The sequence below is a fragment of the Scardinius erythrophthalmus genome, assembly GCF_964197995.2.
Source record: "Scardinius erythrophthalmus genome assembly, chromosome: 10".
Classification (NCBI taxonomy): domain Eukaryota; kingdom Metazoa; phylum Chordata; class Actinopteri; order Cypriniformes; family Leuciscidae; genus Scardinius; species Scardinius erythrophthalmus.
Window position 1 is genome coordinate 4,389,667 of NC_138230.1, and position 13,678 is coordinate 4,403,344.

General features: G+C 37.7%; 1 protein-coding gene across 1 annotated transcript in view; it reads left to right on the top strand.

Moving 5' to 3' along the window:
* LOC308697126 (uncharacterized protein) overlaps positions 1 to 13,678 on the top strand; it is an 874,503-nt gene that overhangs the window by 276,460 nt on the left and 584,365 nt on the right. The window lies entirely within an intron of this gene.

Genomic DNA, 13,678 nt, shown 5'->3' on the forward strand with positions numbered 1-13,678 from the left:
CGTGTTGGATTATTGTCCTGTTTTCACTGTAAAGCTGCTTTGAAAACATCTGTATTGTAAAAAGCGCTGTATTAATAAAGGTGACTTGACTTTTGTTTCTACAGAAGTGACATTTACACTGCAAACGCTCTACTACAAACATCTCCATATATAATATTTATTTAATGACTTAATTTGAGTAATTCAGCCCACCAAACATATTCAAATGTCTTTGATTATAGTAACATTCATAATTAAATCATCTATTGCCTTTTAACCAATGATGCATCGCCACTTTTAAATGTTACATGAAAATCTATTTTTTTAATTTGAACTCATAATCTATGGACACCTTTCAGTAATAAAATGGTTAATCATGTTTTCATTTAGAATTGCAGAATATACATTCCATATGCTGTCTTTGATCTATTGCCAACTCCACATTAAATCTTCTATATGAATGATTAACTGTATTCTATTATAAGTCGATTCAGCCGTCAGAGATGAAACTCAGAGTCCAGCTGTGTGTCCATGAAGAGTGACCGTTCTGGACAAACCAGTGAAATCAACTGATCTGAGGTACAGCATTAATGTCTGGATGGAGAGATAGAAAGAACTAACTAGATCTTTCTATGTGAGGTTTATCTGACAAATTAACTATATTAAGGCTTGTCTCAATTCTATAATCTCTGTTCTATTCTATTACATTACTTTTAAAGGAGCTGTATGTAAGAAATCTATTTCAATTAATCATAAAATGGCCCTGATGTGTCACCAGACATTAAGAAATCATGTTCATTTCAAATACTTATATCACTGACAACAGTAGCATGGCTAGGATATTGTCATTTAAAAAGTGGACTTGCAGCCCTCAACTGATGTTGATGTTGTCATTTTGTGTTTTGGCCTGATGCGCCTCCCTCCACCTATCGACCAATCACGAAGTCAGTAGTGTTTCGGGATCCGGGTTGCCAGCTCTGCTCTTACCTACCCTAACTCTAGTCGGATAAACATGTCTAACGTTACTAAATCAAAAAGACCTTGTTATAATTCAGAAATTCGTCGTGACAAAGTTCGAAATAAAAACAGAATTTGTATTGGAGATGCTTTTGAAAGAGGGAGACGGCTGAAAACGGAGAAGAATTTGAACACAGACGCAACGTTGCTAATTTCCTCCTGGACAGGTAAGATTCATCTATGCTTGGCTAACTTGTACTTGATGTCAATGGACATTTCATATATTCATGACAGTCGAACAAAGTTATGCATGTTCGTGCAAAGTAACGTAACATTAGCTCACATGGACGTATTAGCAATGCATTATGGAGCCCGTTTCTCTGTCATTATGCGGAGACGCTGAGGAAAACAACAGAGACAGAAGCCTAACTTTACCTCAGAAAAAAAAAAAGATTCGTCATTCGTTCTTCAAGTACAGTATATCGTGGACTAAGTTACTAGGGTTGCCAACTGTCCCGAATTAGGTGGGACGTCCCGTATTTTGGGCCTAATATATTTGTCCCGTGCGTGACCTCCCATGTCCCGTTTTTTGACAAGCTGATCTAACCACTGACTGATACAATAGTAACAGCAGCAGTGCTGACCACGACACTTGAGAATGATCACCGACACCTGTCATCATCATCCAATCACAGTTTTTTTTAATCACTGTTTTTAGACAAATCATTGTTTGATTTGCGAACATAATCCTCTGCTGTCTGGTTGCTTCCGCTTCAAGCCGGACTCGTCTCGCGCTAACGGTAATAACCTTTTACTGTCCACGTTTTGATTTCGGCAAAACAATTTTGGCGAATGCAAACAACGTGATTATTGTTCATGAGTCTAACATCCAGCCACGCAAGAAAACATGTAATCTACCTGAAGGAATAATATGCTCAAAAAACATTTCTGATTATTAATAATGTAAAAAAAAGCCTTAGAAAGTAAATAGAAAGCTTTTGTAACATTATAAATGTCTTTACTGTCACTTTTGATTAATGTAATGCATCCTTGCTGAATAAAAGTAGGCAAATACTTTCTTTAAATTTTTTTTTTCCAAAAAAATAATCTACTAAACTTTTAAACTGTAAGCCTATATAATGTTAAAAAGCTTTCTATTTTAGATAAATGCTGCTATTTTGAATGATGGTTTGTTTGTAATGTGATTTTTTTTTTATGTATGACTTTTTGTATTTTATGTATGAATTAAATACATAAATAGGTAAAGCAATACAAATGTGTTCATGTCTGATAACCTTTTAAACACATATTTAACTGCAGACACTGAAATGATGTACAGTTTTGAGTGTCCCTCATTTTCCTATAAATAACCACGATTGTCCTGTATTTTCCTTTTCTGAAGTTGGCAACCCTATAAGTTACACATGCTGCAAGTTGACCTGTATGACCATTGAAGCAGCCTACGTTTCTGCTGAATCCTTCAGCTTATCTGGCAACCTCGAGTCAGGGGGGAGGGGGAGGGGATACACCTCTCTACAGTATTTTTAAAGTGATTGCAGTACCAGTTTTGGCCACAATCCTACATACAGCTCCTTTAACTAATTTGTGGTAATCTATTATTGTAATATTTTGTTCATGACTCTCTATTTACTCTATCCCCGCCATTGATGGAAATTTCCAGCTTTCCATTGTAACACTTCAAATTAAAGACAACAGTTCAAAACAAATGCATACCAATATTTTTTTTTTAAATGAAAAATACAACCACACCAGAAATCATCAATAGGCCTACGCCAGGAGGAGGAGGGCGCCCACTTGATAACCCAAAGGGTGCCCTCACTCATTTGACCATCCCACGGACTTCCATCGGTGCCCCAAGTGCTTATTGAGGGATATCAACATCTAGTCCTAGACAACAGACCAAGGAAAAGGTTCACAATAGAACGAGGAAAAGAGAAGAGAACTAGACCGAGCCAAATCAAAGAAAGAAACAAAAAACAATCTTACTATATACAAACAAAATAAATTTCTAATCTAACTAAAATCAACATTCACCAAAAACCCAAAATTAAAACAAAAGAAAAGATCTTCAGCGGCGAAGACGCCCTAAATAAACTCTTACTACAAACCAGAAAATACAAAGAGTCTCACGTGTCGCTAAACTAGTGTTTATACACAACTGACCAATCAGTGTGGCACATGTATATCACGTGATGTAACGAACTGCTCCGAGACACGAGGGTTGAGGATCCAAATGCAGTGTTTTAATGAAAGGATAATCCATAGTGATGAGACGTTCGGCACCGAGGCTTCGAAGCTTGTATCAAAAAACAAAACATCACACGTTGCAGCAGTGTATCGGAGCTTGATTCGTTTTGCCATAACCATGTGATCTGTGACGTCCGAAGCTTCGTTTCCACACACAGTCACGTGACTTGTGTCACGTGTCAAAAATAGCGTGAACCCTGAGCAGGTTTCGAGTGTCGTGCCCTTCGGTAGTAGTAAATAAAAAAAGAAATAGACTTAGCCTTCACACTGTTGAACAAGTCCTGTTCCTTAAAAAACTTTAATTTATTAAATTACCCACAAAATAAGATGTTTGCTCCCCAGTTCACAAGCAACCGTTTTACAAGACCTATATTCTCTGCATCAGAACAACGTATAAAGATGAAATTACTAATTACTACTTCATTTAAACTTGTGTGTGTGTTAGTGAGCGTGTCTGAATGTGTGTGTGGATCAAGAAAGACAAAATCAAGTAATTATGCTTCAAAAATTATTTTATTTGGTTACTGCCCATTTGGATCGCACTTAGTCTGGAACCTCAGCCTTAAGTCAGTCAGACTGGAGTAAAAAGCTCCAGAATTACTCACTCTTGGGATCACTGGCACACACAAGCCTTTCCACCACGTCAAGGTGGCGATCCTTGGAAAGGACATTCACTCTCCATCCATTCCTTATCTAACAAACAAACAAACACACACACACACACACAGTGTATATGTAACACATTCACACACACACATGCATACAAGTAGACAATGTGAACAGTTTTGTGATTCCATTTTTTCTATAACATTTTAATGATCAAAAAACACTTTTCATTCATAAAGAACCTTTTTATGGCTCTTCATGGAACCATTAATGCCAATAAAGAACCTTTATATATATATATATATATATATATATATATATATATATATATAAACACTTTTTATTGTAATATCATGGAGTATAACAAGAACATTTCAAAGAAAATAACTTTATTTTTAAGAGTGTATCTTCTCACACAGATGCACATCTCCATTTTCCAGTGACTGACTTGGGGGGGGATGGGGGGGATGGGGGGGGGGGGTTGGGCGTGCGTGTGTGTGTGGCCAAGATGGCTATAAAGATGGCTATAAAGATACCTATATATATATATATATATATATTTTCTTAATACATTTTTAATAATTTATTATTCTTTGCTTTTATTGTTTTTTTATTTTCATGCATCTGTTGTGATTATTTTACATTAGTTTTGTACATAAAGTAATTTGAATTACTATTGTGTATTGAAATAAGTGCTAATATCTAATGAGTGAGTAGAGCTGGACACAGTGTAACGCGGGGCTAGTTGTCACACACTTGTTTTAAACACTTCCACACACGCCAGCATGAAGAAACTCAGTGTATTTACTAGTTGCCATATCAAAACTATATAGAGGAAAAATGTGCCAAAATTCTGAAATCTCTGTAAGATATCACTGAACATTTAACCATAGCAAAAGTACATTTCTTACTTATATTAACTTTTCATCTGTTTTATTTGTGTGTTTATTTAAAATGATACAAATCTGATATTATTTTAATCTTATATCTGTTATTTAAAGCTCTAGTCCGTAGCTTTTTTGGGTTAAAAATTATCCAAAATAAATGTTTGAGCAAGTACATAACCAGCCAGTGTTCATAACTCTCTGCTTGCCGTAGCTCGATTCAACACGGTAAGCTTGTAAACCGGTTGTATTGAAAGTACAACTCTCTAAATAGTCTGTCGCTAAAAAATGCTCACTATGGACTCGAAATCCAGGGGCTGCATATGCAATGCAATGGCTGCTCTGCTAGTGTTGGTTAGCAACTTTCATTTCAGGGCTCCAACTGGGATTCTAGGTCTCCAAGGTCAGGGCATGCAAGAGGTCATAGACCTTTGTCAAGTGGCAGGGGAAGTTTATTTTCCTTTCTGTTTTAAATGTTCATGCAAATGTTAAATATTTAATTTTTTAATGTTCAATGTTTTATTTTATTTCAATATTGCCATAGTGTTATTTATTGCTCTTTAGAATGTGGTAATAATCAGTTATTTGCACGGCTTTAAAGTAGTTACATGTTTTGACCGTATTGTATCAATTTGCATTATTGTTCTGTCATAGCAACCTGTCATGCGGAACTAATGAATGAACTAGTAACAGTTTGCTCTGTAACTTTACAAAACTTGTAATGAAATACCTCGTTTTGTAAAATTTTCTTCTGTCGTAACTTAAATTTAGCAACAGTAGAATAAGCGGGATAATAGACTTCACGCCATTAGACTATCCAAAGTTAACACACTCCGCTGGGCGTTGTGGCTGCATTACAAACATAGAATGTGTGTTAACTTTGGATGGTATAAAGGCATGTTGTCCAATGTCCATTATCCCTTTATGTTGTACCTGTTTTGTCATTCCTGTTCACCAAATGTTTCTAAATAAATAACTATTAACAATTTTCTTATTGTCTGCAGTTGATTGCAATATAGAATATGGTTGATTCTTTTAATGATGGCTAATATTAAATCAGTGATACAGTATTTAAATTGTACAGTGAGAAACTGAATTTACAGTGATTAACTGTTATCTCCTGACCGCATACAGACGTATTTATTTTTTTCTTCTACAGTAAAACAATCAATACTGTAAATACAACTAAAATCACAGTGTTTAATTGTTTTTTATTTTACAGTGAATACACAAAATACTGTAAATGGAAGTACAGTACCCTTACTGTAAAACGTATTCACAGTAACTTACTGGCAACAATTAGCCAGTAAGTTACTGTAAAAACAACTAAAATCACAGTATTTAATTGTTTTTGATTTCACAGTGTATACATAAAATACTGTAAATGGAAGTACAGTACCCTTACTGTAAAAAGTATTCACAGTAACTTACTGGCTAATTGTTGCCAGTAAGTTACTGTAAATTTTACGGTAAATTTTTTAGTGTATATATATATATATATATATATATATATATATATAAGCACATTTTTATGTTAATATCATGGGGTATGACAAGAAAATTAATAATTCGATTTGTAGTGCGGTAAGAAAGACTGTTTATCTTTCTTCTGGTGCATACGAGGCTTTTACTACGATTATAGTGACTGAAAATGGGAAAAAAGAAAGAACAAGAATGTATGTCAAGCCAAAGCTAATCCTGCTAAAGCTACATCTACAGAACAGCGAGTCTCAAACCAACTTTTGAGTGACAATTTACAAGATTACCTCGAGTCAGAGATGGACTGTGCAGATATTATGCTGAAGTAGTTTTCCCTCGGCATGCAAGTCTCCTGTTATAAAACAGCGGAAGACAGAAAGCACTGATACCGCTAATGTCCTCTCACAACTCTAAGAACGAGCGATTCTAACTAATAATCGTTCTGATGCCCTGGAACGAACGGTGGCGGAGAACGAGCGATCGCGAGCATGAAAGAGGCCGTTAACGAAAACACAGATCGCCGACGTGAAGACAGCCGTTGAGTTTGTATGTGCCAAAGTTAATGGCGTTAAAGGTAAGCTCGGTGTAGCGGAGACACAAGTGAAGAAGACTGAGACTCTACGGGATCCCTGAAAAGGAGAGGGAGGATGTTCGGCAGAGGGTTATCCAGGTCTGCCAGAAGCTTTTACCAGAAGCAAAGGACACACTTCCACACACTGTCGATACCATACATCGACTTGAGCGTGAACAAGCGAGCAGCGACAAACCCAGAGGGATCATCTTTCAGTTTATGCTGATCATAACTAGAGAGGAAATGATGAGATGATTAAAGTGACCAAAATTATCACAGTAATCACAGAATCCTGTTCAAAAAGTACTAATACTACAGAATGAAGTCAATTCAACAAGTTTTATGTCGAAAAACAGCAGATTAGCATCAATATGCACTTTTTGTTTACGTAAACATTAAAATACCATTAAAAATGATGGCCAGATATTAAGTATATTAGTATTTTGTCTACTAATATGTACAAGTTCAAATAAAGTTTTGACAAAAAAAGGTTTTATACAAAGATAAACCTCATATTTCAGCCTTTAAATATTTTTTTATAAAAAGAATGAGTCAAAAAACAAATTACTGACATTTACACATTAGCTTATATTTATTAGTAGTGTTTGGGTGCACCCCCATCCTTCATGTTGACTGAGCTTTCAGTGTTGTTATGGAAAGGGGTGATTGGTTGGTTCCTGTCACATGACCTGCGGTGCGTTTGCGGCATTCTGAAAAGTTTCTAAGGTAAAAAAAAAAAAAAAAAAGTAAAAAAAAAATGTCGACATTTGAACAAACATATCAGGCCACGAGGGACTGGAGCTCGCGAGCGACGTGTGGGAGACCCTGCTCTAGGGCTCCGCTTTATAGACTACAACTCCATACTTTTTTGCTACTTTGTAATAACTTTCTGCGGCAAGCGTTTCTGGAAATGAATGAGGGTGAACACTTTTTTTTAGACCTGACTTAATTAAATTTAAGACCTAGGATTAAAATCTGGCCATTTTTAAGACTTTTTAAGGCCTTAAATTTAAAGTTCAGAATTTTAGACTTTTTAAGACCCCGCGGAAACCCTGATATTAAACTATTGTAAGGGCAATGGCCCTGAGTCTCACAGCGTATCTTGCTTTTCAGGCCTATTGTTTGGTCTCTTAAGCAACTGTCATCTACGAACATTCTCCAGGTCATCCATTGGTCAGGTCAGGTCGTGGTGTGCAGACTTAGTCAACGTCAGTCAAACAACAATCTCCCCCTTTTACAATACATAACCGTTCAGGGCTCTCTGGATAATCTGACATTTGCTTAGCCTACGTGTCACTTTGATGTCGCTGTTGAATCTATAACACTGTCTCAACACATGACGGACGGCTATCTACGTCTTCACAATCCTAATTTACACATCAACACTTAAACCTGTCCAGAAAGTAATTCAAATCTACTGCACATCATAAATGACCAGAGTAATAACTAACAGACAGAGCTCGATGATCAACCAACTTAAAGCTCGTCCCATGTTCTGTGTTCTTCTCATCAGATCGACTCACAATCCTCAGCTTACTTTCAGATTTATCATGTGCCTTAACCCATCTATAATGCTGAAACACTCACTCCAGATGTTAATGACACACACACAGACACTATTCAGACAGAACAGCTCCCCTAAGCTAACACTTACCAAGACCTAAAGTCCATTCATCCCTCACACACACACACACACACACACACACACACACACACACACACACACACACACACACACACACACACACACACACACACACACCTGACTATAAATCACTCATATTTTCATATTCACATATGTTCTCTAAAAAGATTAACGTTTATAATAAGATTTTAAGTCTTTATCTAATTTGACAGTCTCTTAACCCGTTTCAAAGCATGTTTGTTCATTACTCATTTGACTTTAGCTGGGTTGTTTTGGTTCATTATTCATTACTTCAGCGCACAGACCGCAGAAAGACAGACACAATACCATTTGTCCCAAAGTCTCCCTCTCTGTAAACAAATCATATTCTTCAACAGCCTCCTAAGACTGTAATTTAGACAGAATGTAATTCATTATACTAACCTTTGACCTTTCCTTTGTTATCCAGACTTTCATTTGTCTTTTGTCATGTCTAATGGCCTACAGGAGTCAGAACTGACAGATTAGTTCAAATCTACACAATCTCTGCGTTTTCCTTGCCCATCAGGAAACTAACATTACAAAAGTGTGTTACTGTCTCCACAACAGATAATTTGATTAGTTCAGTGGTCTCTGCTGGCTCTTGAAAGCCCATTCGGATCAGCTCTTAAGCTGTAATCTTCTTCTCTTCAGGGTGTTGTCCCCTGGCATAGTTGTAGACGCTTGTCACGATGAAAAACAAGCCATACAATCAACCCGGTTTCTGGTGAGTGGTATAGAGGAACTCACATTTCTGGGGCAGACTGCCGTAACACAGCTTCATCCCCCCTCAATGACATCTGGATGCCGCTGGCCATACACAGGCATCTGTTCAACTCATGCCCATCTCACCTAAAACACCCCCGTCAGGAGATGCCCAGTGGCGGCGGTGACCCCCTGCCTTAGGTTGCCCTCAGCTTGGCCAAAGAGGATCTTACCCGTCGTTGAGTAGCCACCTCGTGCAACACCGGTTACCGCTCTTTCCCTACACCCAATCTTTGACTTTTCTTTCTTTCCTTCAACAGAATCTGTTGTTCTCTGGAGCTTATAGGAAAGGCACATTCAAGAGTCACACAGAGCCATTCAGACCTAATAGTGTTCACAGGGAGACAGGTCAATAACACACTTCTTTAAAATCATTCAGTTTTACAAATTGCCCTCTAAATGTGTCAGACCTGAACTGCCTGTAGCAGGATTTATTTTAACATTTCTATGGTCTTCACGTGAAACACTGTGCTTTACTATAATAGCTTATTATCACTTATGACACAGGCTCAGATTACAGCTTCTAGCTGACACTGAATGAGAGAGACAGACTGTTCAGAGGCATTCAGGACTTTGCATCTTCAAAAACAGAAAACTTTTAATTCTAGCCCAACTTAAGGCATCTTTGCCATAATTACATACGCTTTCAATACAAACATAATTTTTTTATTGTTGTCTTTTGCCCATACTCAGATTTAGTCTCTGTCGCACGGGCAGTTCAGCCGAGCACACACCAGATTCAGATTAGCAAACCTGTTTCAGCCAATCACAAGCTTATCTTCTGAACCCAAAACATCAGCTCTTAGTTCTTTTCATAGTCAACAACAAGCTTTCTGTTTAATCAAATGCCTTTCTCATATATTTTACATTTAGTTAATCCTGTAACACTGCTTCTGCTTATTTTATCTTAAAGAAAGAATAATAATTATTCTAGTTCTTAATAACGTTTCATCTCAATTTTAGTTGTCAGGTTCTCAATTACCATAATTTAATACCTGACTTCAATGTTTTCTCTGGGAGTTTATCAATCTGCTTCTAGGATTCACACTAACTGAGGCTGCACTCTCTAATTATAAATCACTCGTTAGATTTGTCTCTCTCTATCATCTAAAACCTTATCAAAGCGTTTCATTCAAAACACAATCATCCTTTTAGTTGCCGGTACTTTTAAATTTCTATTTAATTATCATAATTATCATATATTATTAGTATCTTTAATTTCATCATATTAACATTGATCTACTTTCTAGCCCATATTAACACAGAATTTTCTTCAAATCTGTATCGTTTTGGTTTTTTTTTTGGTTCGAATAATTCAAAGTTATTGTTTATCTTTCTAATCACAATCAAGCTTTCACAAATCATCATCTGCAAATCTCTTCAGAGCTGCTTACAGCATTTGCTCTCTTTTATCTCACGATGTGTATCAGGACTGTTCAGTTACTCTTCATACAGTATAAAACTTTAACGTGTCATCAATTTCATCAACACTGGTTTAAAAGCTTATTCTTCAATCAAATGGTTAGTCTGCAGATTCAACTTAATATAATTATTCCTCAGTCCCTCTTATCTCTACTGTGTCACAGAAACCACAAGATTATATTACTCATATCTCAGTCCCTAAATTACACAGCTTTCCTAGCCGCTCGCACCTTCAACTCGTTACAACAATACGTCAATCTATTCTTAAATACCCTTGTTTTCATAACATTAATAAAATAAAATGTATTCACATCGTCATTTCAATAATTTTTTTATCTCTAAAATATAGAATTTTCCCCATTCTGCTTGATCAAACTTTTTATACCATTTCGACTTAATTTGCCTTAACAGGCGTTCATAAATACTTCCATGAATTCTCTCTTTCCCTGCATGCCAGTTCCTTCTGCATCTGCTCTCTTTCATCTGCAATCCAACAATTCACTGTTTGTAATTTCCATCAAGAAAAATATTCTCTCTTTTCCTACTATCTTTCCCCGTAAATGCTAATTCTTTCTGCATTTATTTTCATTTTCTTCTATCTTCTTCAGTTCAACAAACTACTGTCTGTTCACAGTTTACACACATGCTGAACACGACTACAACAACCCCTTTGTTAAACAATTCTCCGTTTCCCAATTTCTTGCATGCATTTCTAGCCGTATTTTTTCCCCATTTTACAGAAAAACCGGTGTATGAATTTTTTTTAAGCTTGCTTTGAGATGACCCCATATTGGCTGATCTCTATCTCTCCTGGATTCTCCTTCGACGCGCGTCTAATAATCTGTCAAACGTCTTCAACAGATCAGATTGTGTCACCTCAAATGGGCAAGGGTAGCAAAGATGCTCTGTAATTACGGCTTACTCAAAATCTTTCCGTGAGCGCTTTCCAGCGCTCGATTGATTCTGGTTTCCCCTAATTAATCAGGTTTGGTTCTTCCTTCCACTTTTACAAGCTAGTTTTCGGCACAATATTGACTTGACTTCCTCAGGTTACAATCTCCCCCTGGAAAACCTTCTCTGCCCGTACCAAAGAGATAGTTCCAGCCACTATGGTTCACTCACAGTCATGTCAATTACACCACACAAAATAATATAATTTTACTGTCTCTTACCCGAGACGCTTTTACTGCCACCGGGTTCTCTCTGATCTCAGTCGAGTCCCTCAGTCTCTGGCCCTGAAAGCAGTTTGGCTCTTCTCTCTCAATATTCGAGGTAAGATCAAAGCTGGTGCTTCTAGGATGATCAGTTTGTCAAATCCGCCGTCTCAGGACCAGAAGAGACTTCCACGAGATCCCGACTTCTGACACCAATTGTTGTGGTAAAAACAATAATTTATCAAACAGCATCACAGCATAAGAGACATCAGCTCTTATTTGGTTTTCGTCTGAGATTTCAATGTGGTTATGGACAAGAATATTGATAGATGGCCCCCAAAATCAAATAATTATAATTCCTACTTAAACATGTTCATGCAAAGATTTTCTTGGGTTGATAACTGGAGGGAATCTCATCCATCTTTAAAAGCTCAACCTCCCAGATGTGGAGGATGAATGGCCAAGCGAGGTTATCCAGCATGTCTAGCTACATATTTCTTCATATTTTAATAGGCTGCTTATGGATGACCTTACCTCCTGCTTGTCTAAGATAGACTTCGGTATCAAGTCGATTAAGGTGGTTGGAGCAAAGGCTGAAAAAGATCAAATTCGGCTTGATGTTTACATCAGCTGCGTAGAGCATGTCCATATAATCACTAAATTTGATGTACAGTTTAAAGGAATGATGCACATCATTTTGGAGCCACTGATGGATGATTTCCCATTCGTGGGTAATGTGACCATATTCCTCAAAAGACCAGAACTGACCTTATCTGGGCCCTTTTGGACAAAACTGTTCACTAGTTACACCAACAAAAAGATCATGGACAAAATTGCCCAGCTCCTGGTTTATCCTAATCGTTGAAGTTTTCCTCTAGTTCCAGATCTGAATGTGGGAGAGTTGCGGAAACCCTTACCCAAGGGAGTTGTGCGTATTCACTTAGTGGAGGCCGACAATCTGGCTGCGAAGGACACCACTGTGTCTGGTGTGTCTGCAACATACGCACAGCTCAGAGTCCGGGAACAAACCTTCAAATCCCAGCATCTGGACAATGCACTCAATCCCAAATGGCATGAAATGTATGAGGCCATCGTTCATGAGGAGGCTGGTCAGAACCTAGAGGTGGAAGTGTTTGATACAGATTCTGATCAAGGTCATTCCCTGGGCAGGACCGTACTAAACTTGGGGATTGTGAAGGAATCTAAAATAGTTGATGAGTGGTTCACTTTGAAGGACAACCCTACAGGACGGGTTCACCTCAGACTGGAGTGGCTGACACTAGAAGCCAACCAAGGAAAGAGAAATACAAGTGTGGGGAGTAAAACAGCAAAGCCATCTTGGCAGTGTTTTTGGACCAGGCTGAGGCACTTCCTATGAGAGAAGGTAATGGGGATTCCCAACCCGATTGCTCAAATCTCAGTGCAGGACGTTACTCATGACAGCCAGATTTGCTGGAATACCGTGAAGCCTAAGTGGCAGAACGCGTTCACTTTCTTCATCAGTGCCCCAAGCGACAGAACATTAGTGTACAGGTGAAGGATAATGACCATGTTCAGGTTTTGGGAAGTCTGTCCATTCCTGTGTCCAGTCTTCTCAAGAGTCCAGATCGGACTTCAGATCAGTGGTTTAATCTTGAAAACCCCGGCTCAAACAGCTGCATCCACATCAGAACAGTGCTCAGGTTTCTCTGTTTGGATAAAGCTGCAGTAAAGAAAGAATGAAAAAAGTGGCCCTCCTTCAAAGAGCTCTGCCTCGCGTCCACAGAAGATCACGACCCATTCCAGCTTCACTACTGAGGCAAACACAAGCAGCGATGAAAGGGCCCTCGCACCCGTGTGAAGACTAATATTTAATCTTTTAATATAATTTCATTATTTTATTATTAAATATTAGTAGTGCAAAGTGCCTATGCAAATAAAAAATTCATGG